Genomic DNA, 27,096 nt, shown 5'->3' on the forward strand with positions numbered 1-27,096 from the left:
ATTTTTTTTTTCCAGGTTAGGGTGGTCCTAGGACCATCTTGGCCATAAGGTGGCGCCACCCCTGATCCAAGCCTGTCTTGTATTAAGGATAAGAGGGAGGGCAAAGCTAGTATTATTCATTTTCTTTAGAAACTAAGGGGTGTTTAGTAAGGTATTTTAAACAATGGTTTTCAGTGTTTAAACAACATTACACGTATTTTCACACATATTTTCACCCATATGTATTTTCAAAAAATACAAACAACTTTATTAGAACAACATTATCAAATACCCCCTACGTTTCACAATGTAATAGCAAGTATAATGGCGGATTTATATGCCAATTTGATGGGCTTAGTTATATCATGTATGAGACGAACATTTGTATTGAACCTCACGATATGAACACATTTGTTTATTTGTACAATGCTATTTCTCTTCGAATACTTCACTACATAAATAATTCCTAATTTTGGCGGGTGTTCCAACAGTTCAGTCGACGTTTTCAATGAGGAACAAGGGTCAAGAAGATCATACATATTTATATTTCTTTTTTCGGAGTACAATAAACATATATATATTGCCCTTTACAAAATATGTAAATAGATGAACTGAAGAAGTACTTAATTTGGGTTTTTGGCAGATACGCCGAAGACGTACGTACGACCTTGTTTAGCAATATTGTTGATGACATTCAAAAAATAACATATAAAAAGTCACTGTAATAGTAATGTGGGTACCTAAGGCATGCTTGGCAACGTCCTAGGCATGCTTGGCAACGTCCTAGGCATGCAAGCAACGTCCTTGACCGTCCTCGGCATGCTTTGCAACGTCCTCGGCATGCTTGCAATGTCCTAGGCCGACCTTGGCATGCTTGCAAAGTCCTAGTCGTCCCACATCGAACAGAAACCCCCCCACTACTCCTTCGCGTCAATGCTTATAAGGTAGAAAGTGGGGGGGTTTCCGTTCGATGTGGGACGACTAGGACTTTGCAAGCATGCCAAGGTCGGCCTAGGACGTTGCAAGCATGCCGAGGATGTTGTTTGCATGCCTAGGATGTTGCCAAGCATGCCTTAGGTACCCACAAGTAACATTTGTTAATTGACAATTTTAAAGAAAATTTAATTCTATTTTCATGGAAAATATAAAAAGTTACAAAAAAATCAGTTTTTTTTCTTAATTATTTTTTATTTTTACATAAAAAGTTTCTAAAAATATTTTATAAACTAATGCCCTTAGGGTATCTATTAACATTTCCCTTATAGTTATATATTTATTCAAAATTAAAGCAACAATTATCAATTATGCATGATCTGGAGTGGTGTCCTATGATTGCCACCAATTGGCTATTGCACCCATGGTTTCAAAAATTGGATCAGAGGCAAAACTGGATTTGCCTCCGATTCCCCCTTTTTGGCCAGTTTTCCTGATTTTACCCAGTTTTTACTGGTTTTTACGGGACCAGACTGGTATCCGATTCCCACTTGAATCGATCAGACCGGTCAGTCCGGTTCATTTTTAAAACAATGATTGCACCATTCATAATTCATGTGGGCATGTATAACAGTAGGCACAAACATGTTTTGAAAGTTTTAGAAGTGATCATTTGTCCCCACAAAGATATATATTAAAGGGTTACTCCAAACTTGCCCTAAATACAACTAAGCCTAGAATTCTTCAAATAGTATTTTTGAGAGATTTTTTTTTTTATAAATTTCTATAAGATAGTGAAAAGGGAGTGGTTACAAAATGAATATAGATCACTATTTATACTTAAGGGTTATGTCCCGTCAAAAGACACCTTTGGATAAGTTTTTTTTTAAAAAATGTTTACAAGGCATTACAATTATATGAGATACTAAAACAATTATCAGAAATTCTACAAAAACTTTTTTGTTCAATTTAAAACCGGTCAAATAGGAATCGAAAAAATCCAAGAGGCTAGGCCCAGAAATGTCAAACAAGAATTAAACTACTTCGACTCGTTGAACATGAAGTTCATAAACTAAATGTTTATGTAATGGGGACATAAGAAGGAACTTTACCTATGCAAGCATAGACATGGTACCACTTCTATTTAATATAACAAATGGGGCATCTACATTTGTACCATAAATTTAACATAAAATAAAAATAAAAACATAAAAAACAATGGCTACTCTTGGGCTCATTGTTTTTTTTTTAGCTTATTTATAATATGTATAACTTTTTTTTACTTTACTTTAATATATATATATATATATATACACACACATTTTTTTAAAAGTTGTTTAGCCTAATAAACCAATACAAATTAACTCTATTAAAAAGACACTTAGAAAATAATGAAAATGGGTGGAGATAAAGGTTAGAGTGGTCAATATTTATTTATTTATTTTTAAATTTTATAATTTGATAATTGGGGAAGAGAAGATTTGAACTCGTCTTCATTAGAAATAAAGTGTCAGTTAAGCTATGAAGCTATTTGCAAGATGTTTTTTTTTGGAAAAATGATATTTTATTTCTACAAAAATAATTAAGAAAGAGAAAATAACAAAACAATATAATTTGGGGAGATTGACCAACTCTCGAAGAAAATACAGACCCAATTTACAACTAAATTATGAAACATCAATACAAGAGTGGTGTCTTCAAAACCAAGAAAAAGTACAAATTTGAACAAACATAAGACCCATTCTCTCAAAGAATCCACCTTCAAGGTATCAATGGTTTAGGGAAAACACTAGATATTTTGTAGAGAAACCAACCCCACCATGAAGGCACAGGGACTCGAAAGACAAAAGGGGGGAAACCACCAGGTATTTGAGCTCCGAATCCTTAAATCTAAATGATTTGATACGAGAGAGCTCAAATTTAGACCATATATAGACTAGGACCACTATTCGTCTCAAGACCCACAAAGGATTAAACCGCCGTGGGCAATGGAAAATCCATAGGAAGGACAAGAAAGCTCTATAATAGGGTAAAGAAGACTCATGTAAGAGCCCAATCTACCATTCCAGATGGATAAAGACTGACAATAACACTAATACGATCGAAAGTGCTACAATATATATATATATATATATATATTGGTAAGGGTCTATAACTTTCCCAAATGAGTTATTTTAGGACCAAACCCTATTTTACACCTATTTTCACAAGAATTCTATGTGACAGATTATAATTGGTTGCATGTCAATTTTACATTGACCCACTATTTATAGTCAATCACATCAAATAGTTATGAAAATGAGTGTGGATAAGTCGTGGTCCTAGAATTTTTCTTTGTTTTTCCTCAGAATTTCATGTCATTTCAACTTGACCAATAGCCTTGCCTTTTGTCACTGACGATTCGATATCATTGTAGACTGCAGCTTCATGTCTCAATTTACCAAGTTTTTCACCTTGACCCCAAATAGCATAAGCTTCTTCTTTGTGAGCTGCTCCATCACTAATTTCCATATCTTCAATGGACATTCTTAGAGGAACCACAAATCGCACCAAGATACAGATTATGCTTGTAATCACAATATTTAGTTTGACAATAAACAAAATCCCAAGAAGCTGCAGTCAACAAGGGTTTCTCTGTCGCTAGTGAAAGGTGGTGCTCGCCATCTTCTCCTAGGTTGTAGAATCGCCGTCTCTTCCTGGAAGAGTTTGTTGTACCCTTGGAGTAACACGGTTACCCTAGGGCTTTTGTCTTTTATTTTCTTTCTTACGGGTTGTAGGAACAAACGACTGCTTCATGGACAATCTCACCAAGCAGTGGTCCGGCCTCACCATCTCCCAGAGAGAAGGTCCCAAGGTTCGGCTCCAGGATGAGATGGTTGCCTTTGTCTCCATTATCGCTGCCAAGTTCCTCACCAAAAGAGCACTTAACCTTGAGGCCGTTGCAGCCACCTTTATGCCTAAATGGAGGTCTAAACGTGGCTTCAAAATCAAGAACCTGGGAAACCATATCATGCTCTTTACTTTTGATAGTGAAACAGAGGTTGATACTATCCTTGCAAACAGCCCATGGAGTTTTGATAAACACTTGATGAGTTTGCAAAAATATGATGGGGTTAGTAAAATTGAGGACTTGGACTTCAATAGCACCCCATTCTGGATTCAGTTACATGGTCTTCTGGTGAAATTTATGACTACGACAATGGCAGAAATGCTGTGCAAACCCGCTAAGCAGATTTTGAAACTCCCAAACGCAAAGACTGAAGAGCGTGGAGGTTTTATGCGAGTTCGGGTTATGGTGGATATTTCATAGCCACTCTGCCGTGGGAGGATGGTTACACTTGATGATAATAGAGAACTCTGTGTCTCTTTCAAATATGAGAGACTACCTAACCTTTGCTACTGGTGCGATCGCCTTACACACAATGACCGTGACTGTGATCGTTGGATTGAGAGCGAAGGATCACTTACTGATGCAGATAAGGAATATGGGCATGGTTGAAAGCTTCACCATGGTCTGGAGCTCGTAATTTTGTAGTTGAGGTACCTGGTTTTTACTCGAAGATGAAGGCTGAATGTATAGGCCAACGGCGGTTCGATGAAACAAAGAACTCAATGGCAGCTAGGGTTACGCCACTCACATCGCCCTCTGACTTGCCACAAGCCCAATATGGTAATTCCCTTTTTGATTTGGTCAAGGCTAATTCTTTCCAAAATAATTCTCTTTCTGTTTCTATGTCAACTGACCCTGTCCTTGTAGAAAAAGATACAACTGGCCTCATACACCTCCACATGGACCCAGGACCTGTTTCCACCTCGAACTTAACCTTTGACAAACAGTTAGAAGCTATAGATCAGGACTTGATGAAATTTGATCATCCCATGCAGGTCTCACCTCTTACACCTACCCCACATTACCATATGCCATCTCCCCATCACTATGACCAAGACGTTGACACCTCAAACCTTATCACAATACCGTTTGACCTCCCACCCACACACTCCACCCATTCCACCAACTCAAATATTCCAACCAACCCAAACTCCCCTCCCCACCCGAGCCATATCTCATCTTGGAAAAGAATTCTCAAAGCCACTGTTGCACACACACACAATTTAAGCTCACTCAGTGGTAGTAAGCGTGCTCTAAATGAGGATCAGCCTGAGTTACCAAGTAAACGTCATGCGATTTCACAGGTTGGGGAAGAAAATACACAGATATTAGTGGCGGCTGGTTACCAGCCCTACCAGAAGCAATGAGTCTCTTAGTTTGGAACTGTCGAACCTGCATACAGAAGACCAGCTTGCAGATTTTGTGTGGGCAAAAGATCCCTCTGTTGTGTTTTTAGCCAAGACATGAACATATAAAGTAAGGCTAGAATAGGTTCAAAGACGTATTCAATTTAAAAATCTTTTTGTGGTTCCCCGTTGTAGTAAGGCGGGAGGGTTGGCCATTTTGTAGAAAGAAGGATTTCCCTTGGAGGTTGTAAAGTATTCAAAGAATTACATTGATTCTGTCATCAATAAGGGCAAGGAGAATGCCTGGAGGTTCACTGGGTTTTATGGAGAATTGGACACCACTAAGAGACATGAAGCATGGTCAAAGTTGTGAGCTTTAAAAAACCAGGGGTCTCCACCTTGGCTGTGTTCAGGTGATTTTAATGAAATCACACAGCAATCTGAGAAGCAAGGTGGGTGTTCTCGGCCCCATCATCAAATGTAGGCTTTTAGAGATATTCTTGACGAGTGTGGTTTTATGGACCTTGATTTTGTTGATTTTTCATTCACTTGGTACAAACACTATCCCAATTTTACCATATGAGAAAGATTAGACCGAGCAGTTGCTACTAATGAGTGGTTCTCAATGTTTGCAGGTACAAAGGTGCACCACTTAGATGTCACATCATCAGACCATAAAAGCATTATGGATTTCATCGGAGCATATGCATTGTAATTTTCAAAAACCCTTCCGCTTTGAACAAATGTGGTTGACTAACAAGGGTTGTAGTGACACCGTGGAGGCTGTGTGGAGTATAAATTGCATTGAATCATGGGATACCCATGTGCTAAGGAAGATTGAGTCATGTGGGGCTGCTTTGTCGAAATGGAGTAAAAAGTCCTGTGGTAGTGTCAAGAAATAATTGGAATCTGCTCGTAAACGACTGAAAGTAGCTGAGAACCATGCTATTTGGTCTGGAGACTTAAGCCGCATGCGGTTGCTAGAGGATGAGGTTAATCAACTTCTTGATAGGGAAGCCAAAATGTGGAGGTAGCAGTCCAAAATTGCATGGCTCCGTGATGGTGATCATAATACTCGGTTTTTCCATAGCAAAGCCTCTCAACGTTGCCAGCGGAACTATATTACCAAGTTGCGTGATGCTAATAGAGGATGGTGCTCAAGCCAAGATCAAGTTAATGCCACCATTGTAGACTTCTATCAAAATCTTTTTACCTCGGGTAGCCTTAGCAATTTTGAGGAGGTTATTGAGACTATTCCATATGTTGTAACTGATGAGATGAATGATATGCTTATGGCTGAATTCCATATTGAGGAAGTGGAGGTTGCTCTGAAATAGATGGCACCCCTAAAAGCCCCCGGTCCGGATGGTATGCCTCCTCTCTTTTATCAAAGTTATTGGTCCTTACTTGGATCTGATGTGTTAACCACTATTTTGCACTATCTCAATTCGGGTTCCTTCCCCCAAGCCCTTGGCCGTTCTTTTACTACATTGATTCCTAAGGTAAAGGATCCCTCATATGTCTTTGAATTTAGACGTATTAGCTTAAGCAATGTTTTGTATCGTATCTTTGCTAAAGTTCTCACTAATTGGTTGCAAGCTATTATGCCTAATCTTATTTCAGAGCATCAAAGTGCATTCTTGTCTGATAGGTTGATTTCAGATAATATATTGGTGGCATTTGAGACTCTACACTATATGCGGAACCACAATAAGGGGAAATCTGGCTTTATGGCCTTGAAGCTTAATATGAGCAAGACATATGATAAGGTGGAGTGGGAGTACATGGAGAGAGTGATGATAAAGATGGGTTTCCATGCTTGGTGGATACAATTGATGATGATGTGTATCACTACAACCTCTTACTCGATGCTAATTAATGAGGAGCCCCATGGGCATATCACTCCAACATGTGGTTTGTGCCAGGGAGATCCATTGTCCCCCTATTTTTTCCTCATGTGTACTGAAAGTCTACATGGTTTAATTAGTAAGGCAACCCACAATGGTGACATTCAGGGTGTATCTCTTTGCCGGAATGGACCTAGGATCACTCACCTATATTTTGCCGATGATAGCCTCTTTTTTTGTAGAGCTAAAGAAGAGGAATGTCAAAGCTTGCTTGAAGTGTTGGCAAAGTATGAGAGAGCTTCTGGGCAGCAAATCAACTGTACTAAGACCACTATTTTCTTAAGTAAATCCACCAATGCAGACACTCAAATAACGATTCAAAACTTGTTGGGTGTTAATGTTGTTCGGCACTATGAGAAATATCTTGGACTTCCTTCATTAGTGGGCCGTAATAAAAAGGAAAGTTTCACATACATCAAGCAGCAAGTATGGAAGAGAATTCAAGGGTGTGAGGTTAAGTTACTCAGTCAGGCGGGTAGGGAGATACTAATTAAGGCGGTGGCATAATCCCTCCCAACTTATACCATGACATGCTTCAAACTTCCTACTTCACTTTGTCACGATCTCGAGAGCATGATTTGTAGATTTTTTTTTGGGGGGCAAAGGGGTGATAATAGGAAGATTCACTGGGTGAAGTGGTCGGAACTTTGTAAGCCTAAGACACAGGGAGGTATGAGGTTCAAAGATTTGTCTCTATTCAATGATGCACTCTTGGCCAAATAAACTTGGCGCTTGTTACATGATACATCATCTTTATTCTACCGTGTGTTCAAGGCAAAATACTTCCCTGATACTTTGGTTATGGAGGCAAAAATTCCAGCCAACTCCTCGTATGCTTGGAAGAGTATTATGAAGGGTAGGAACGTGATTAAACGAGGAGCAAAATGGAGGATTGGGTCAGGCAGGTCTGTCCATATTTCGGGTGAGAATTGGTTGCTCAACTCAAGTCATCCTAAGGTCTTATCACCACGGGTTAAAGGGAGGGGAGTGAGTTTGGTGGCTGATTTGATTGATCCGGCCTTTAAGGAGTGGAAGGTGAATGTCATTGATAATCTATTCTATGACTTTGAAGCAGCCATTATCAAAAATATGCCTCTCTGCAAAAACATACAAGATGACATCCTAATTTGGCCTTTTAACCCTGGTGGAGTCTATTCTGTCAAATCTGGATACCGGTATTTACATGAGCAGTAGTAACATGGCTTACCTGGGCCCTCAGACAATTCAGTGCTCACGCCTCTTTGGAAGAAAATTTGGGGGCTTCAAGTTCCAAATAAAGTCAAGCACTTGGCTTGGAAGGCTTGTAAGGATTCGTTGCCAACCAAGACTAATCTAATCCGTAGAAAGGTCATTACTGATGGCTACTGTAATGCTTGCAAATTGCACCAGGAGGATGTGGTTCATGCTTTGTTCCGTTGCCCAGCTTTGCAACTCGTTTGGAGGTCTCGGACTCAATGGAATCATAGCACGCTTCAAGCATGCTCCTCTTTCACTGATATTTTTGAGCTTATTTTTGCAGGTAATAGAGAACCCAAACTCTTTGTTGCTGTGCTATGGACTCTATGGAATAGAAGGAATAATTTGCGCTTGGGCAAGCCTGCACTCTCACTCAGTCAGGTGGTGGATTTTGCTCAAGATCGAATCCTGGAGAGAGCTTCTTGCAACGCTGATTTTCAATAGCCATGACCCCACCAGGTAGCGGCTTGGCAGGCACCTGTTTAACATGCTTATAAAGTCAACTTCGATGGCGCGATATTTGCAAAGGAAGGACTTGCTCGCTTGGGAGTTGTGATCCGTAACAGTCATGGACTGATCATGGCTTCTCTTACTCAGCAAATACCATTACCTGGTTCAGTGATAGAGGTGGAAGTCTTGGCTGCACGGAAAGCATTGGAGCTTACAATTGAGCTTGGCTTTGACAACATCACTCTTGAAGGGGACTCTGAAGTTTTGATTAACTCTTTAGCAAAGGGCGACAATTCTCTAGCTCACTATGGTCATTTACTTGCAGACATTCATGTTCTCATGACTCGGTTTTCATTGCTTAGTTTATCTCATGTTAAGAGACATTGTAATAGTCTGGCACATGCCTTAGCACGACGTGCATCCTCTACCCCTGATTTGTCAATCTGGATAGAAGAAATACCACCAGACCTTAACTCTGTATACATGGCTGATTTGAGTGGCCTTAGCTAATAATATTTAACTGTCTTGATTCTCAAAAAAAAAAAAACCCAAGAAGCTGAATCCCCATTTGTTGAAACCAGGCCTTGAAATTTCCCATTTCAAAACCATAAAATAGGCCAACATAATCACCGTGTGAGTTAAAAAACAAATTGTTTAATTTAGGCTCTGCAAAAAGGCCGGTTAGGATTCCCCCGAGACAGCCAGCAAGTGCATGGGTGTGCAAAACTGCCATTGTATTATTAACCATTTGAAGGAGCTTGGATTTCTTGTGGATGATCATCATAGTGAACCAAGGAATTGAGCCTGAGCAAACCCCATTATTATTGCTGCCCATCCTTGCACGACCCCTACAAAATTAAATTGCACTACAATAAAATGTATTTTCAGTGACGAATTTTAGTGAGGAAAATTTTTTCGTCACTAAAAAGTACCATTTAGTGACGAAATTTATATTTCGTCACTATTTATAAAAAAATTAGTAAAATTTAGTGACGAAAAATAAATTTCGTCGCTATATGTTGGGTTGAACTAAAGGCGCCAAACGAAAATGTAGGCACCAAACAAAATTCATCTATAGTGACGAATTATTTCGTCACTAAAAGTTTAAGTTTTTTGTGACGAAAACTTTCGTCACTAAAGGTGCTGATAAGAATACTATTAGTGACGAAAACCATTTCGTCACTAAATGTCACAAATAGTGACTAAAATAAGTCGTCACTAAAAACAAAATAATAAAAATCGGTGGATGTATCCAGCGACGAAGCTAATTTTCGTCGCTAAAGGTATCTAATAGTGACGAAATATAAATTTCGTCACAATAAGTTTTACACTAAAAATTATATTCAGCCCTTTTTGTTTTGTTATTTCACTTCCTCACTCTCTCACAAAAAGTTCCAAACCTAGTCATCTCTCACAAAAAGTTCCAAAGTGTCACCGATACACAAAGTTCCAAACGAATCCTTATTGTCGCCAATACACAAAGTTCCAAACGAATCCTCACTGTCGCCGATACAAAAAGCATCGCCTTATCGTCACCGATTCATCCTTGCCTGACCGTCGCTGATTCGCTTCTCGCCGGTCTGTCGCGACGCTTCAGCTCGCAACGGTTCGTGCCTCATCGTCGCCGATTTGCTTATCGCTAGTCTGTTGCGATGCTTCAGCTCGCAACGATTCACGCCTCACCGTCCCCGGTTCGTTGCGATGCTTCAGCTCGCAACGGTTCGCGCCTCACCGTTGCCGATTTGTCGCGACGCTTCAGCTCACAACGGTTTGCGCATCACCGTTGCTGATTCGCTTCTCGCCGGTCCATCGTGACGCTTCAGCTCACAACGATTCGCACCTCACCGTCGTCGGTCCGTTGCGACGCTTTAGCTCGCAACGGTTCGCGCCTCACCGTCGCCGATTCGCTTCTCGCCGGTCTGTCGCGACGCTTCAGCTCGCAATGGTTCGCGCCTCACCGTCGTCGATTCACTTCTCGCTGGTTCGGTGATGCTTCAGTCCTTCGCACCATCGGCGACGCTTCGCCTTCCACCCAGCCGGCGACTCTTCGCCTTCCGATATTTTTTTTTTCCTTTTAAGTTAATGTTTTTGTTAATTTTTGTTTAATGATTCTAGTTCCTTTGGGTATTTTTGTTTAGTGATTCGAAATGCTTGATGTTAATTTTTTTTGTTTAATGATTCTTGTTCTTTGGGTATTTTTTTGTTTCATACAGTAATGAGTATATGCAAAATGGGTTTTTTTTTTTTTCCTTTTGAGTTAATTTTTTGTTAATTTTTGTTTAATGATTCTAGTTCCTTTGGATCAAAGGTAGTTTATAATGTTTAGGGATCATCGTGGCTGGTATATGTTTTGTTGGTAAATTATATGAGCATCCTGTCTAGTTCTTTGGAATTATTAAATCTCATTTATGTTAAGCACAACATAAATTTTCAATTTGATTTTAAGGATTTGTATCATTTGAAATGAATAGCAGCTAGTTATGGCTTTAGTTCTCTTTGAACGGAAATTGATTTTATTTCCTTTTAAATTTAGTAGTCCATTGGCATGTCAAAACGAACATTACTTTGACAAGAAAGGAAAGGCATTGAAATTCTTAATCTGCCATTGGTATCTTTTGATATGGTTAATTGTTCATGTAATTTTGGTATTGTTCACATCCTTGCATAAAAATCGATGACCAAGTCTAGATGAGATCCACCCATTTGATAATTAGGCACTAGTTCCACATGTCTACTCCATTATATAAGCCAAGTTTCAGTTTTGATTTTACGGCTAGAAGGTAATCATCCCTTGCTGTTTGGTTTGCAATGCTGAAAACTCCACTTGTTTTCTATACTATTCGTTGACTTGCCACCTCTTTGGAATATGAAATCCTGTAAAAGCCCTTTAGTTTAGCCATCATAATGCTGGGATTCAACTTTCATACTTCCACTTGTCGAGGTAGGCTTGTCTGATGGCTATGGTTAATTTTGTAGCTTAAAGATGCAGTGCAACTCTGTAATGAAATTGCCTTCCAGTAGAAAAATGTAATACTCATAAACATTAGATTTAGGTAATATACATATACCCCCACATGGGTGTTCATTGTCATATATGATTAAGAGCTTTTGTTAAATTGATTCCTAGGATTAGGTTATGGTATTTAATGAGCTTTTACAAGGTTTTCTTTAACTTTTGTACCTATAAATTTAACTTTTCTTTTGTAGACTAAATACACATTGTTTGCAGTAACTTTGGATTTTTTCTGAAAGTTGTAAACTTAGCTTGACCAAAGTAAGTAAATTCTAGTTAAAAACTTGTAAAACTCTATACTTGTGATGTTGGAAATTGGTTTTGTGGTGGTATGTTGTGTTGGAGCAAGCGGATGGCTTGCATGGTGTTATAAGGTGGCTTAAACTAATATTGAGAATGTTTTTCATTTATTGCAAATGTGAATGAGTATTGTTGATTAGATGTGATGAATAGTATTTTATCTCATTTCAATACTTGTAAAACTCTATACTTGTGATGTTGGAAATTGGTTTTGTGGTGGTATGTTGTGTTGGAGCAAGCGGGTGGCTTGCATGGTGTTATAAGGTGGCTTAAACTAATATTGGGAGTGTTTTTCATTTATTGCAAATGTGAATGAGTATTGTTGATTAGATGTGATGAATAGTATTTTATTTTATTTCAATACTTGTAAACACTATATTTGTGATGTTGGAAATTGGTTTTTTGGTAGTATGTTGTGTTGGAGCAAGTAGGTGGCTTGCATGGTGTGGTGTTTGTGATTGATTTTGTGGTGGATTGTTGTGTTGGAGCAAGCGGGTGGCTTGCATGATGTTATAAGGTTGTTTAAATTCATATTGGGAGTGTTTTTCATTTCTTGCAAATGTGAATGGAACTTTTTGATTAGATGTGATAAATAGTATTTTAATTGATTTCAATACTTGTAAACACTCTATACTTGTGATATTTGTGGTTACTCTTAATGCATTGTTAGAAATGTTTCTTATAACATAGTTAATGTTTTTACTTTACGATTTTAACGAAATATTGTTTTTATATTTGTGCAGATTTCTTATTGGTGGCTTTTAGGGGATTTACGTTTGGTATTACTTGAAGACATATGAGGACATCTTCCATTAGTTCTAAAATAGGGTTTAGGTAGAGTTATTGTATGTATTGCAAACAATTATTGTATGGAAGGAGTTTGAATTGGATACTTGTTTTAGTTTTTACTTGTGGAATGTATGGATTTTTTTTTTTTTTTATAAATGTGTTGAAATAAATGTGTTATTCAAATGTGAGGTTTTAATAATGTAATGACAGGTTACAGGTTAATATCAAAGCCATGAAAAAAAATAAAAACAGAAAATAAGTCTTAGTGATGAATTTTTTCGTCACAAATATAGCAACAAAAAATTGTTTTAGTGACGAAAATTTTGTCACTGAATATTGCAAAATTTTGTAAGAAATGGTTTTAGTGACGAAAATTTTCGTTACTATATGTGCCTAGATTTTCTTAAAAATAGAGTGACGAAATTATTCGTCACTAAATATGATTTAGTAAATTAAAGTGTTTTTAGTGACAAAATATTTTTGTCACTAAATAGTGTTTTTAGTGAGGAAAACATTTAGTGACGAAACGTTTTCGTCACTAAAAGTTTTAAAAAAAAATCAAATCGGACTTTTAGTGACGAAATTTTTCGTCACCAGGACTTTTAATGACGGGGCTACAGTGACGAAATGAGTTTCGTCACTAAAAGTCCAATTTCGTCACTAAAGGTCCTTAGTGACGAAAAACTAGACTTTTAGTGACGAATTTTTTCGTCACTGAAAATATATTTTGTTGTAGTGTTGTAAGCAAATTTTACTTTTGTAAATATTTATACATAATGTTGCATGCCTATATATTACATATATATAGCAAAATCATATATTTACCTCTATTTATTATATATTACATTTGCTTGTAATATGAAAAAAAGCAATTCATGTAATCATTACATATATCTAAACATATACACAAGCCACAAGGCTCAAGGATTTGGTATTGTTTTAGGAAAATAATTTTCCTTACTATTCACTACAACAAAAGTGGGCTATGGTGACGAAATCTAGTGAGGATAAACAATTTCGTCACCAAATGATAACATTTAGTGAGGAAAAGAAGAATTCGTCACCAAATATTATAAAAATTTTAAAATTGGTGACGAAATCAATATTTTGTCACCAAAGATGTACCAATTGGTGACGAAATCAATATTTCATACCAAAGATGCACAAATTGGTGATGAAATATTTATTTCGTCACTATAGGTCATGAAAAAAAGGCAAACATAGGGTGACGAAATATTCATGTCACCAAAGACTTACCAAAGGTGACGAAATTCTAAATTCGTCACCTAATATTAGGATGTAGGTGTGTTTGGTGATGAATTAAATTTTGGTCACCTATTGTTTAACCGAAGACTAACTGAAGGGTGACAAAATTCCAAATTTATCATCCAATATTAAGACGGAGGTGTTTTTGGTGAAGAAATAAGTGTTCATCACCTATTAAGGATGGTCATGGGCAAGGTATACCCATATATACCCGACCCAATTAATTTATCCATGGATATCTGATTACCTTACCCAATTAGTATTCATACCCAATTGTTACCCGGTCTGTTTATCCATAGATATCCATACTCTACCCAAAGCCAATTTTTATAAAATCACCAAATATTTTCAAAAACCACTAAAATGACCAATATATCTTCAAAATCTCTAAAATAAGAAAAATACTTATGAAACCTTTAAAATGACCAAAATACTCCTACAATCTCTAAAATCACCAATTATGCTAAAAAAAAACCACTAAATTGACCAAAATATCCCAAAATCTCTAAAATGAGCAAAATTCCCATGAAATAACCTCAAAAATGACCAAAATACCCCTAAAATTACCAAATATGCTCAAAAACCGCTAAAAATTACCAAAATATCCCCTAAACCTAATAAATGACCAAAACCCCCAAATCTTAAAAAATGACCAAAGTACACACGAAACTTAAAAAATGACCAAAATACCCCTAAAACCTAAAATTTGGTCAAAATACCCTCGAAACAAAAAAAAAAAAAATACCAAAATACCTCCAAAAAAAAAAACTGACCGAAATAGCCTTGATGCTTGAAAATTACCAAAATACCCCTAATCCTAAAAAAATGACCAAAATACCCCCCCAAACCCTAAAAAATGACTAAAATACCCCTGAAACTTATAAAATGACAAAAATGGCCCTAAAACCTATATGGTGATAAAAATATAACTTAAACCTAAAAGATGATCGAAATACCCTTAAACCTAAAAATGATCGAAATACCCTTAAACCTAAAAATGATCAAAATACCCCTAAATGACCAAAATACTCATTTTCATAATTTCAGGCTATTTTGGTAATTTTTTTAGGTTTAAGGGGTATTTTGGTCATTTTTTAAGGTTTTGAGGGTATTTTCAGTTATTTTTTATGTTTAGGGGGGGTATTTTGTTAATGTTAATATTTCGAGGGTATTTTGGTCATTGTTAGGTTTCATGGGCATTTTGGTACTTTTTAGGTTTTGGGGAGTATTTCAGTCATTTCTTAGGTTTAGGACGTATTTTTTGTCATTTTTAAGTTTCAAGGGGTATTTCAGTCATTTTAATGGTTTCGGGGGTATTTCGGTTATTTTCTAGGTTTATGGGGTATTTTGGTATTTTTATAGTTTCCGGGGATATTTTGGTAATATTTTAAGTTTAAGGGGTATTTTGGTAATTTTATGATTTTAGAGATATTTCTGTCATTTTTTAGGTTTAGGGTGCATTTCGGCAATTTTAGAGGATTTTAGGAGTACTTTGGTTATTTGCAAGTTTTAGTGGCAATTTGGTAATTTTGATTATTGGGTAATTGGGTTGGTTGGGGTTTAATCATAATAATTTGGTTGAGTTAGGTTTGGATAAGATTTAATTAGTTAAATGGATAATAATGGGTAAATTACATTGGATTGGTATGAAAATTGACATGCATGTTAAAAACATATTAAACATGTAATCCAATGGTTGGATTTTCAAAATACGAATTCAATAATAATTTATTGGATGATGTAACATTTTTTAGAGTTATATTAGGTGTAACTTGAACCAAGCCCTATGCTTTTTAATTCGATGTGAATTTTGACAAATCTACCGTTAGATTACATTATCTTTATATGTTTTTCATGTTTACAAAATTTCAAAGTGATCGAAGATTAATAATCATGTCATCAATCAATTGTTTAAATTCAAGTTTTGGTAGTTTAAAATAACGCATACAAGATGAGTTTAAAGATCAAATGGTAAACTACATCCGATTGGCAGGAAAATTGGCATGCATGTTAAGAACGTATAGAAAATGTAATCCAACGGATAGATTTTCAAAATATGAATTGAATAATAAGTTACTGGATAGTGTACCATTTTTTAGAGTTACTTCAGGTGTAACTTGAACCAAGTCCTATATTTATTAATTCAATGTGAATTTTGACAAATCTACCGTTAGATTACATTATCTTCACATATTTTTTATGCTTACAAAATTTCAAGGTGATCAAAGATTAATAGTTATGGTATCGATCAATTTATTTAAATTCAAGTTTTTGTAGTCTAAAATAATGCATAAAAGATGAGTTTAAAGATCAAATGGTAAACTACATCCGATTGGCATGAAAATTGACATGCATGTTAAGAACATATAGAAAATGTAATCCAATGGTTAGATTTTCAAGATATGAATTGAATAATAAGTTATTGGATGGTGTAACATTTTTTAGAGTTACGTCAGGTGTAACTTGAACTAAGCCCTATATTTCTTAATTCGATGTGAATTTTGACAAATCTACCGTTAGATTACATTATCTTTATATATTTTTTATGTGTACAAAATTTCAAGGCGATCAAAAATTAATAGGTATGCTATCAATCAATTGTCTAAATTCAAGTTTTTGTAGTCTAAAATAACGCATAAAAGATGAGTTTAAATATCAAATGGTAAACTACATCCGATTGGCATGAAAATTGGCATCCATGTTAAGAACATATAGCAGCAGTTATATTTTCAAAATATGAATTGAATAATAAGTTATTGGGTGGTGTAACATTTTTTAGAGCTACAGCAGGTGTAACTTAAACCCAGCCCTATATTTCTTAATTTGATGTGAATTTTGACAAATTTACCATTAGATTACATTATCTTCATATATTTTTCATACTTACAAAATTTCAAGGTGATCAAAGATTAATAGGTATGTCATCAATCAATTATCTAAATTCAAGTTTTTTTAGTTTAAAATAACGTATAAAAGATGAGTTTAAAGATTAAATGGTAAACTACATCCGATTGGCATGAAAATTGGCATGCATATTAAGAACATATAGAAAATATAATCCAACGATTAGATTTTCAAAATATGAATCCAATAATAAGTTATTGGGTGGTGTAACATTTTTTAGAGTTACATCAGATGTAACTTGTACCTAGTCCTATATTTATTAATTCGATGTGAGTTTTGACAAATCTACCGTTAGATTACATTATCTTCATAAATTTTTCATGATTACAAAATTTTAAGGTGATCAAAGATTAATAGGCATGCTATCAATCAATTGTCTAAATTCAAGTTTTTGTAGTTTAAAATAATGCATAAAAGATGAATTTAAAGATCAAATGGTAAACTACATCCGATTGGCATGAAAATTAGCATGCATGTTAAGAACATAAAGAAAATATAATCCAATGGTTAGATTTTCAAAATATGAATTCAATAATAAGTTATTGGGTGGTATAATATTTTTTAGAGTTATATCAGGTGTAACTTAAACTCAGCCCTATATTTCTTAGTTTGATGTGAATTTTGACAAATCTGCCGTTAGATTACGTTATCTTCATATAATTTTCATGCTTACAAAATTTCAAGGTGATCGAAGATTAATAGTCATGTCATCAATCAATTGTTTAAATTCAAGTTTTTGTAATTTAAAATAATGCATAAAAATTGAGTTTAAAGATCAAGTTGTAAACTACATCCGATTGGCATGAAAATTGGCATGCATGTTAAGAACATATAGAAAATGTAATCCAACGGCTAGATTTTCAAAATATGAATTCAATAATAAGTTATTGGGTGGTGTAATATTTTTTAGTGTTACATCAGGTGTAACTTAAACCCAGCCCTATATTTCTTAATTCGATGTAAATTTTGACAAATTTACCATTAGATTACATTATCTTTATATATTTTTCATGCTTACAAAATTTCAAGGTGATCAAAGATTAATAGGTATATCATCAATCAATTGTCTAAATTTAAGTTTTGGTAGTTTAAAATAACGCATACAAGATGAGTTTAAAGATTAAATGGTAAACTACATTCGATTGGCAGGAAAATTGGCATGCATGTTAAGAACATATAGAAAATGTAATCCAACGGTTAGATTTTCAAAATATGAATTGAATAATAAGTTACTAGATAGTGTAACATTTTTTAGTGTTACATCAGGTGTAACTTAAACCCAGCCCTATATTTCTTAGTTTGATGTGAATTTTGACAAATCTGCCGTTAGATTACATTATCTTCATATAATTTTCATGCTTACAAAATTTCAAAGTGATCGAAGATTAATAGTCATGTCATCAATCAATTGTTTAAATTCAAGTTTTTGTAGTTTAAAATAATGCATAAAAATAGAGTTTAAAGATCAAGCTATAAACTACATCCGATTGGCATGAAAATTGGCATGCATGTTAAGAACATATAGAAAATGTAATCCAACGGTTAGATTTTCAAAATATGAATTGAATAATAAGTTACTAGATAGTGTAACATTTTTTAGAGTTACATCAGGTGTAACTTAAACCAAGCTCTATATTTATTAATTCGATGTGAATTTTGATAAATCTATCGTTAGATTACATTATTTTCATATATTTTTTATGCTTACAAAATTTCAAGGTGATCAAAGATTAATAGTTATGTTATCAATCAATTGATTTAAATTCAAGTTTTTGTAGTCCAAAATAATGCATAAAAGATGAGTTTAAAGATCAAAGGGTAAACTACATCCGATTGACATGAAAATTGGCATGCATGTTAAGAACATATAGAAAATGTAATCCAATGGTTAGATTTTGAAGATATGAATTGAATAATAAGTTATTGGATAGTGTAACATTTTTTAGAGTTACATCAAGTGTAACTTGAACCAAGCCCTATATTTCTTAATTCGATGTGGATTTTGACAAATCTACCGTTAGATTACATTATCTTTATATATTTTTCATGCTTAAAAAATTTCAAGGTGATCAAAGATTAATAGGCATGTCATCAATCAATTGTCTAAATTTAAGTTTTTGTAGTTTAAAATAATGCATAAAAATAGAGTTTAAAGATCAAATTGTAAACTACATCCGATTGGCATGAAAATTGGCATGCATGTTAAGAACATATAGAAAATGTAATCCAACGGCTAGATTTTCAAAATATGAATTCAATAATAAGTTATTGGGTGGTGTAATATTTTTTAGAGTTACATCAGGTGTAACTTAAACCCAGCTCTATATTTCTTAATTCGATGTGAATTTTGATAAATCTATCGTTAGATTACATTATCTTCATATATTTTTTATGCTTACAAAATTTTAAGGTGATCAAAGATTAATAGGCATGTCATCAATCAATTGTCTAAATTTAAGTTTTTGTAGTTTAAAACAATGCATAAAAATAGAGTTTAAAGATCAAATTGTAAACTACATCCGATTGGCATGAAAATTGGCATGCATGTTAAGAACATATAGAAAATGTAATCCAACGACTAAATTTTCAAAATATGAATTCAATAATAAGTTATTGGGTGGTGTAATATTTTTTAGAGTTACATTAGGTGTAACTTGAACCCAGCCCTATATTTCTTAATTTGATATGAATTTTTATTGCTATAACAACTATTATTTGGGGATCATTTTGGCATCTTAATAGAAACATTCAAAAACCGATTGAGCTGTCCTGGTTTTCAGTTTTCACGGTTGATCAACCAATTCGTAGTTAATCTTGGTTTTTTACTATTTTTCGGTTTTTAGTTATAACCAAACCAGATCATTGATTGGTTCCTGGTTGAATTGGCAAGTCTAGTCTAGTTTTAAAAACTGATACGAACAAGGAGCTAAAAAAGTAACTAGTTACTAGTTTTTTGGTCCGACCGTGACGTCATAAATATTTATTTTATAATTATAAAAGGAAAAATATAATAATTTTATTACTAATAATATGTTGGTAAAAATTTGTAAAATATTTTTGAGGGTTTTCATATCTTATATTTAGAAAATAAAAATAGCAAAATTTAAAAACGGACTACCACATATTTTAGTGATACTTTCATTTAGATTTAATTATTTTTTTTCAAAATGGACCATCACATATATTGAATTGTAATCTTAAAAATAAAATGTTTATTATTTGTTTATTTGTGTATATATATATATATATTAATGAATTAATGTTAGAGAAAAATTAAGTACTTTTTAAATTTATTCACTTAATTAATCAAAACTACTGTTTTTTTTCCTAATCATAATTATCAAGTAGTAGTTGTAATATATATATATATATATATATATATAATAATAATAATGTTTTTGAGATGTAGTACGTAGTACAATGTACACTCAACAAAAAAGAAAAAGAAGAAAGTAGTGTAATGTACAGTGTTGCAAGTAAAACAAAATCTCAAGGCCTAAAAGAATATCAAAGTTATGTGGCTCACATTCATTCTATATTAAAAACTAAAAAATAAAGGTGTGGCTCTCATTGAATGGTTGTGTATACAAATAGAATTAGCAGACTAGCAAAGCAACACAAAGTTTGTAAACTAAAAGTAGAGGTTCAGTTTTTTGTTTTGAGTAGTGCACAACACGTAGTGAATTTTTTTTTATTTCTTTTCGCGCGGTGACTAATTTCCAGGCGGGTTCTAAATTTTTAAGGTTTCTTTTTCTTTCATTATTTTTTATTGGGTAAAATTTATATACAGTATTTTAAATGCTGTTACTTAAGTTCCTCTCTTAAGATTTTTCCATGTGGCTACTTAATTTTAAAAATACACTTCTATCATGAGAAAAAAGCCACGTGATAAAATCTTAAGCGAGTGATCTAAAAAATAGCATCTAAGAAACAACATCTAAGTATTGTAGATAAGCCTTACTTTTTTTATTTTATTTTATTTGTGTAAACAAAACACTATTACTCCCTCTTTCTCCTCTCATACACAGACCCACGCCTCTCAACCTCTCCTAAAAATACTGGTAAGCTCTCTCTCTCTCACATCACTCTTCTCTCTATCTCTCTCTCTTATGTTAAACTTGGTGACTTTGTGGATTATTTTTTCTTCTTCCAGGATTAGCAGGATATTGACTTTTGGATTAGAGAGGGTGTTGATTTTAGGACATAGCTTTTGGGATTGGAGAAGGTAATGAGTCTTTCCATATTGATTTTTTGAGATATGGAACAACAATCCCTATTGATTTTATAATATTTAAACTTAGCAGCAAATTTATGTATATCATTATGGATTCTAGACATTGCTTTTATAGTTTTTTTTTCCCTTTCATGCGTGTGCATAAATGTGTCTATTAAATAAATGCAATTTTGTGACTTGATATGTTAGATTTTTAAGTTTAATTTTTGTGGGTTTTGTTAGTTTTTGTTTGGTACTGAATTTGGGTTTTTCTAGGACCTTAAAGAATTTTTTTTTTTTTTTTTTGGTTTTTTTGAGGCTGACTTCTGTGTACCCAAAATGCTTGTTTTATGAGTTTCTATGTTTTTGTGTGCTTACTTTACTTGTCAGTAACATTGGTTTACTTGTTAATATCATTTTCAAACTAAGCAATATTTAGTCAAAGTGGTGCACTTTGTTTAACAATTTCAGTTCTAGTCAACTCTTTAAGTGTGTTTTTGGTGCTTACTTCGTCTGCTAATCTGGAACAGATCTTTCAAAAAAATTTAGTCAATATTTTCAAATTTAGCAAAACATGACATAAGAAACATGTGAGATGCAACTATTTGGCTTTTAGGAATGGTACTAGTAATTATTTCTTGAATGGGAGGTAAGTCCTCCATTCTCTCTATACTAAAATACCCATTTCAATCCACAGCAACTTCTAGTTCCTGGGGAGACATGTAATACAATGGAATATTAAAGGAGTCCACTTTCTCTTCACTAACTATTCCCTGAAAGATACAAAAGTAAATTAATCAACTCTCAGGACAAGACATGTATCATGCAACAACAACAATTTCAAAGGCAAAAGTGGATTTAATCTTTTTTTTTTCTTTTACAATTAAGATGATAATTAAGCTTGTCACAACGGTTTAAAGACATAAATACTTTTCCAGCATTAGTATTGAGGCTTGTATATGGTATATGTTGCTATATTGTTTAATGGTGGTGGTGGGTTTTTTGTTTGTGGTGGTGGTTGGATTTTTTGTTTAATGGTGGTGGTGGATTGTGTTAATAATGGTGGTTGGATTTTTTGTTTATTATGTGGTTGGGTTTTTGTGTTTATGGTGGTGTTTGGGTTTTTTGTTTAATGTTGGTGGTGGGTTATTTGTTTATTGTGATGGATGAGTTTTTTGTTTGGCAGTGATTGTGTTTTTGTGTTAATGGCAGTGATTGTGTTTTTTGTTTAATGGTGGTGGTGGGTTTTTTGTTTATAGTGGTGGCTGAGTTTTTTGTTTAATGTTAGTGGTGGGTTTTTTTGTTTATTGCGATGGTTGGGTTTTTTGTTTATGACAGTGGCTGAGTTTTCATGTTAATGGTGGTGGCTGTGTTTTTTGTTTAATGGTGGTGGTGGGTTTTTTGTTTATGATAGTGGCTAGGTTTTTGTGTTAATTAATGGTGGTGACTATGCTTTTTGTTTATTGTGATAGTTGGGTTTTTGGTTTATAACAGTGGCTGAGTTTTTGTGTTGGTGGCTATGTTTTTTGTTTAATGGCGGTGGTGAGATTTTTGTTTATGGTAGTGGCTCGGTTTGTGTTAATGGTGGTGGCTGTGTTTTTTGTTTAATGGTGGTGGTTGGGTTTTTTTATTTATGGTAGTGGTTGGGTTTTTGTGTTAATGGTGGTGGCTATGTTTTTTTGTTTAATAGTGGTGATGGGTTTTTTGTTTATGGTGGTGGCTGAGTTTTTTGTTTATTGTGATGGCTGGGTTTTTTTGTTAATGGTGGTGGCTATGTTTTGTGTTAATGGTGGTGGCTGTGGTTTTTGTTTAATGGTGGTGGCTAGTTTTTTTTTTTTTTTTTTTTTTTAAATAGTGTTGGCTAGATTTTTTATTCGTTGTGGTGGTTGGGTTTGTGTTTATGATGGTGGCTGGGTTTTTGTTTTGGATTTCACTCTATTTGTTTTGTTTTAAATTGAGATTTTTTTGCATTCTTTATGATTTCTCCATGATTTGTAATGGGGGTTTGGTTTTTATTTGATGAGAATGTTGTGAGTCTTCTTTCTTCGATAGTTTGGCTTCATATGATGCTGCACTATGATTATTTTGTCTAGTTTGTTATTGGGTATTTTGTGGACTTTTTCTGCATTGTCTTACTAATTATAATATTTTTTGTTGCAGTACATCTTATTAGGGATATAGGTTTGCAATTTAGTTTGTTATTGATGTATTTTCCTTTATACTTGTGCAGATATGAGATTGGTGGGAAAAAGATAGCTTTTGTGAGGCTACTTGAACTCAAATAATTTTCTATAAAGTTTGGAAGCTAAGACATCATTTGTATATAAATGGTTGTAATTACTTTGTGAACATCTTTATTGCATTTTTAGATTGTATGGATATTTTTTTTTATGGATTTGGTTAGAAATGAATGGATGTTTGTTTTTATGGATTTGGTTAGAAATGAGCAGTTTAATGTAATGGCAAATAAATGTAAAGAATATTAATAAAAAAAATAAAATTGTTGACGATAATTTTCATCGCCATATTTGACTATAAGCAGAAATTGGTGACAAAATAATTCGTCACCTGATCTATTGAAATTAAAAATAAAAAAATAAAAAAATAAAATAAACGGTGACGCAAAACTTCGTCACCTAATCTATTGAAATTGGAAAAAAAAAAAACATTTGGTGACGAAATATTCCGTCACTGAAAATAAGGTTTAGTGACGAAAATATTAGGTGACGAAAAACTTTTGTCACCTATCATTTTTTATTGGTGACGAAAAAATTTCGTCACCTATCATTTTTTTATTAGTGACGAAACATTTTCGTCACCAATACATTCTGTGACGGAGCTTAGGTGACGAACACTGTTTCGTCACCATTTCGTCACCATATGTATTCGGTAACGAAATAAGGACATATTGTGACGATTGGTTTCATCACCATAGTCCACTTTTGTTGTAGTGATTTATGAAAATAGGGTGTGTTTTCTATTAATGGGCAGTAGACTTACCGGCTGCTGGGGTGATGCAAACCAAGCCAATGATCATGCCTTGAATCGTCCCAATAATGGAAGCCTTCCCAAAAAAGTAGACATCCAACATCACCCAAGTAAGCAAGCTTGTAGCGGTGCAGACATGCGTGTTCAAAACGGCCAAGGAAGCATCAACATTTACTGAATACGGGTCACCTCCATTGAACCCTGTCCAACCCATCCACAAAAATCCTGCCCCAGTTAACATGAGAAAGATGTTGTTTGGAGGGAACCGTTCCCTATCTTTGTATAGACGAGGACCAACCTGCCATGAATTATTATGGAGAGTAATATGTCATTTTTCTCAAATGTGTGATTATTGTTTATTTATTGATTTTTTACATCATAAGTGGGGGAGGGGGAAGAGAAACCCACTTATGATGTAAAAAATCATAGAAATAGTAATACCGTGTTAATTGCTATAGAGGTTTTGGCCAAACGTGATTATTGTTTGCTAAAAGTTGGCCAAGCTTGGTCAACCAGGTCACCCATCAATGACATAATGAAATTGATTTCCTGTATATGTAACATTTATACACATTACATGAGGGTGGGTTAAAAAAAACAGGAATGTAACTAATAATGTAAGGATGAAAGCAAAAAAAACAAAGATAACTCTCCCTTTCCCTTTATAGCAAAAAGAAAAAAAAAAAAAAAAACTCTCCCTTACTCTAGTGCTCTTGGATTCTCTTTATTATATTATAGGTTGTAGATTTTGTGTCTTGCTTTTATCACAATCACCACCACGAGCAAGAATATAGAAGTACTATTGGCCATGTAAAACAACCGGCGAATCGATTCTAGAGGTATGTACTTGTTTTCTTTCAATTGTAACTGAGGTTTTAAGTTTTAAGGGGTAGATAAATGCACTAATGCCCTATGTTTTGTTTTGGCAAATGAGTCGAGGAATCAATATTGGAGAGTAAACTTTCACACTTGTTAGCATCTTTTTGCAAGTAACTTAAAGAATATATGTCTATTCTCCTCTTTTTTTTCTTTTTCTTTTTTTAAAGAAAGACAGGATAAATTTTTTCCATATCCAATATGCTGCTGTAAAGCCAGCAACTCCTGAGGAAAAATGGATCACAAATCCACCAGAATAATCTATGATTCCTAACTTGTAGAGAAACCCATTATTACTCCATATAGTGAACGCTCCAATAGTGTATGAAGAGGTCAACCATAAAGGCGCAAAAAGCATCCATGCATAGAAGTTCATACGTCCCAACAAGGCCCCTGCAATCAAAATAAAAGTGATTGCCGCAAAGACAAATTGGAAATACACCATTGTGGCATTAGGAAAATTTCCGGAAAATGCCTTCTTCAAAAGAAAATTTTCGTCTAGTGCAAAGTTGGGAGTTCCTAAAAATGGAACAAGCAGTTCATCCCCAAAAGACATCCTATAGCCCCATAAAACCCAACAAACAAGAACACAAGCAAAAGCATAGAGTGCCATGAAAGCTGAGTTCACTGCCCATTACTTCTTCACCGCGCCACCATATAGGATTATGAGCCCCGGAACACTTTGTAGGCCCACTAGTGTCGCGGCGGTGAGCTGCCATGCATTGTCACCTTTGCTCATCCATGCCGGGCTAGCTTGATCTGGTTCAAGGTTAGGAGGGAGGGCAAAGGTAGTGTTATTCATTTTGCTTCAGAAAGTAGGTTTCACAGTATTGTGACAATGTTTGACACTAATAATAAGCCTAATTTGGCGGGTTTAATTATAAGAGACGAACGTTTGTCAAATTCTCACGATAGGAACACGTTTGTTTGTAGTTGTACAATGCTATTTCTCTTAGGCTACTTCACTACATAATATATTCTTAATTTTGGCGGGTGTTCCAATAGTTCCAATCGATGTTTTCAAGAAACAAGGATCATACACATTTAGATTTCTTTTTTGGGAGCACGAATTTACAAAACAATTAAATAGCCTGTTAGCAATCCGCATGACGCCGTTTATTTTTTTTAGAAGTCACTATAATAAGTACCCCTATATTTGTAGTAATGTAGTTATATTTTGTCTGGGGACAGCAACAATTATTATCAATTATATGCATTATCTGGTGTCCTATGATTGTCACTCTTTGGCCATTAAACCATTCATATGGGCATGTATAAGTACAGCGGGCATAAACTTGTTTTGAAACTTTTAAAAGTGACATCTCGTAGGTTTCTTTTATATTTAAGATAAATAAGTAGTCTGTTTTGTTTGCTACAATTTTTGCATAATTGATATCGTATATAATATCATATAGTCTACTAAGAAGTAGCAACAGAAGAAGTCCATTAGATGGACAATGAAATAGTTGGAATTGAACCGCATTTTATTTTTAGATACAAACTTTAATTTAATGGTTGATTTCAAATTGCAAGTTGGCCCTCTAAAACCATTTTTTTTTTAATTTATTTTATTATTTAAGGGTAAACTCTCTTCGTGACCTTGCATGTTGCAAGGTCTTCGCAGGTGTGGATCAAGTCAAGGCCGGCTCAAGGTATTGTGGGGCCTAAGACAACAACTTTAAATGAGGTCTATTTTTATACTTTGAATATTAATAGAATATTTATTTAACTTTTGGTTTTTTTTTTTTTTTAAATTTAAAATCTATTTTTTTAGAAAAAAATTACAAATTAAAACAAATCCATCGCATTATTCAATGACTATACAACTAAAATAAACACTATTTATTGAATGAAGTAACCAAATACTAAAAAATTATGAATGAAAATTTTAATAAAGTTATATATTTGATATTTCTAAATAGAATTTGAGTATAAATTTATTTACTAGTGTAAGATTAATGAATTCTTTTAACATTTATGTGTGAGAGATTAAATGTTTGACCCAT

The 27,096-nt window shown here is 34.2% G+C and overlaps 1 long non-coding RNA gene and 1 pseudogene across 1 annotated transcript; one reads left to right on the forward strand and one right to left on the reverse strand.

Moving 5' to 3' along the window:
• Positions 1-3,264: 3,264 nt before the first annotated feature.
• LOC115961286 lies at positions 3,265-25,892 on the reverse strand (annotated as a pseudogene).
• On the forward strand, positions 20,729-23,576 carry LOC115978146. Its single transcript, XR_004088651.1, has 3 exons — positions 20,729-21,074; positions 21,167-21,238; positions 23,457-23,576. It is a non-coding gene; the product is annotated as an uncharacterized LOC115978146 (long non-coding RNA).
• Positions 25,893-27,096: the final 1,204 nt, after the last annotated feature.

The sequence above is a fragment of the Quercus lobata genome, chromosome 2 (genome assembly GCF_001633185.2).
Source record: "Quercus lobata isolate SW786 chromosome 2, ValleyOak3.0 Primary Assembly, whole genome shotgun sequence".
In the NCBI taxonomy this organism is placed as follows: domain Eukaryota; kingdom Viridiplantae; phylum Streptophyta; class Magnoliopsida; order Fagales; family Fagaceae; genus Quercus; species Quercus lobata.